Source organism: Rhincodon typus, chromosome 4 (genome assembly GCF_021869965.1).
Source record: "Rhincodon typus isolate 14 chromosome 4, sRhiTyp1.1, whole genome shotgun sequence".
In the NCBI taxonomy this organism is placed as follows: domain Eukaryota; kingdom Metazoa; phylum Chordata; class Chondrichthyes; order Orectolobiformes; family Rhincodontidae; genus Rhincodon; species Rhincodon typus.
In genome coordinates, this window is record NC_063335.1 from 10,498,479 (window position 1) to 10,501,229 (window position 2,751).

The following is a 2,751-nucleotide window of genomic DNA, read 5'->3' on the forward strand; positions in this document are numbered from 1 at the left end:
GAGGGCATTGACACGGGGTGAGGGATGGCAAAGAGGGGCGTGCTGACAGGGGGTGGGCGAGGATGTGGCACCATCCATGGAGGGAGAACAAGCTGACGTTTCCAGTCTCGGTGAGTCTTCATTAGACTGTGATGGGGGGGGGGCTAGAAACATTAGCCTGCTCTCTGACCTACTGTGATCTCCAGTATTTGTTGTTTTCAGTACAGATTCCAGCATTTGCAGTAACTTGTTCCTCGGGGTTGTTGTTGTTGTTGTTGTTGGTGGTGATGGTGGTGGGGGTTTGTTTACAAGGGGGAGGGGGAAGGGGGGGGCACGAGGCTGGGGTCTCTCGGTTTCCCCTCCACGCTCCCAGAGTCAGATCACGGCGACTAACGGCTGTCCGTCCGCTGACGAACTGGAACTCAGGCCCGTCCTCCTCCCCTTCCCCCCAAAACGATGATCGGACCGTTACCTTTTCCTTGCAGCGGGGCCCGATTCCCGGATCCACGAACTGACCCCTTTCTCTCCGGCTCCAGCAACAACTACAGGACCGCTCGCTGCGCCATCACGTCAGACGTAGAATGCTTGTTATTCAGGGGCCGGGGCCCGGGGTATGCGGTTATGCAGGGTCCGGGGTAGGTGATTATACCGTGTCATGCGGGGGTGGGAGCAAGGGTTTGTGATTATACAGGGTCCGGGGTCTTTATATATGATTATCCAGGATCCGGGGTTTGTGATTGCAGCGAGTCCGAAATACGGTGTGTATGAATATACAGGGTCTGGGGTTTGTGATTATAGCGGATTCGGACTGCGGTGTAGATGACTATGCAGGGGCCGGGGCTGGGGTCGCGTCTGCGTGTGGTGTGGTTCAACAGTGTCGAGGACCGGTTTATATGTTAAATCTCGGTCCTGGCATTACACAAAATAACTATCGTTACAGCAGAGAGGGAGGCCATTTAGTGGCTCTCCAACTGAGACTTTCACCAAGTATTATTCCATTTTGAATAATACTCTTTCTGAATGTGTTAGTTAAACCTGCCTCTGCTACACTCTCAGGCTCCAGACCTGAACCTTTGGGTTGTGTGAATTTTTACTTTTAACTCACATCACCTTTTGCTTCTTTCGTGAATTAACTTTAAATCTATGCCCTCTGGTTTTTGATCCCTTCATGAGTGGGGACATTTTATTCCCAATACACTGTGTCCCGGCCTCTCATGATTTTGAATAATTCAATCAGTCCTCCACAGTCTTCTCCGAAGAGGAAAATCCCAGCTTTCCAATCTATCCTCATAATTTAAATTCCTCATTCCTGGAACTGCACTTATAAAAGTCTTCTCACTCTCTTAAATGTTTTCACATCCTTTCTTAATTGCAGTGTCCAGAACTTCACACAACACTCAATTTGTAGCAAAACTAGAGCATCTTTTTTAAGTTCAACACATCATCCTTGCTTTTGTGGTCTATAGCTTATTAGTGAAACCTAAGATACTGTATGCTCTACTAACACTCTCTCAACCTGTCCTGACACTTTTGATTTTATTTGATTTATTATTGTCACATGTACCAAGATACAGTGAAAAGTAGAGACAACAAGGTGCAGGGCTGGATGAACACAGCAGGCTAAGCAGCATCATAGGAGCAGAAAGGCTGACGTTTCGGGCCTAGACCCTTCATCAGAAATGGGGGAGGGGAAGGGGGTTCTGAAATAAATAGGGAGAGAGGGGGAGGCAGATAGAAGATGGATAGAGGAGAAGATAGGTGGAGAGGAAACAAACAGGTCGAAGAGGCAGGGATGGAGCCAGTAAAGGTGAGTGTAGGTGGGGAGTTAGGGAGGGGATAGGTCAGTCCAGGGAGGACGGACAGGTCAAGGGGGCGGGATGAGGTTAGTAGGTAGGAGATGGGGGTGCGGCTTGAGGTGGGAGGAGGGGATAGGTGGGAGGAAGAACAGGTTAGGGAGGTGGGGACGAGCTGGACTGGTTTTGGGATGCGGTAGGGGGAGGGGAGATTTTGAAGCTTGTGAAATCCACATTGATACCATTGGGCTGCAGGGTTCCCAAGCGGAATATGAGGTGCTGTTCCTGCAACCTTCGGGTGGCATCGTTGTGGCACTGCAGGAGGCCCAGGATGGACATGTCGTCTGAGGAATGGGAGGGGGAGTTGAAATGGTTCGCGACTGGGAGGTGCAGTTGTTTATTGCAAACCGAGCGTAGGTGTTCTGCAAAGCGGTCCCCGAGCCTCCGCTTGGTTTCCCCGATGTAGAGGAGGCCACAATGACTACAGCGGATGTAGTATACCACATTGGCAGATGTGCAGGTGAACATCTGCTTGATGTGGAATGTCTTCTTGGGGCCCGGGATGGAGGTGAGGGAGGAGGTATGGGGGCAGGTGTAGCACTTCCTGTGGTTGCAGGGAAAAGTGCCGGGTGTGGTGGGGCTGGAGGGGAGTGTGGAGCGGACAAGGGAGTCACAGAGAGAGTGGTCCCTCCGGAAAGCAGATAAGGTTGGGGAGGGAAAGATGTCTTTGGTGGTGGGGTCGGATTGCAGATGGCGGAAGTGTCAGAGGATGATGCGTTGGATCCGGAGGTTGGTGGGGTGGTACATGAGGACGAGGGGGATTGCGTTGGGTCCGGAGGTTGGTGGGGTGGTACGTGAGGACAAGGGGGACAGTGAAAAGTAATTTTTGCGTGTTAAGCAGACAAATTGTAAGTACATATGGTAATAGAATAAAATGCAAAATACAGTGTTACAGCTACAGAAAAGGTGCAGAGAAAGA

The 2,751-nt window shown here is 50.9% G+C and overlaps 1 protein-coding gene across 2 annotated transcripts in view; it reads right to left on the reverse strand.

The window, feature by feature from the left end:
* reck (reversion-inducing-cysteine-rich protein with kazal motifs) overlaps nucleotides 1-551 on the reverse strand; it is a 166,182-nt gene extending 165,631 nt beyond the window's left edge. The window contains exon 1 of one of the 2 annotated variants that reach the window (XM_048596336.1): nucleotides 452-551. The gene's annotated coding sequence lies outside the window, so the exon portion shown is untranslated. The remainder of the gene's footprint in view (nucleotides 1-451) is intronic. The other variant, XM_048596337.1, reaches the window with a different exon arrangement.
* Between the last annotated feature and the right edge of the window lie 2,200 nt (nucleotides 552-2,751).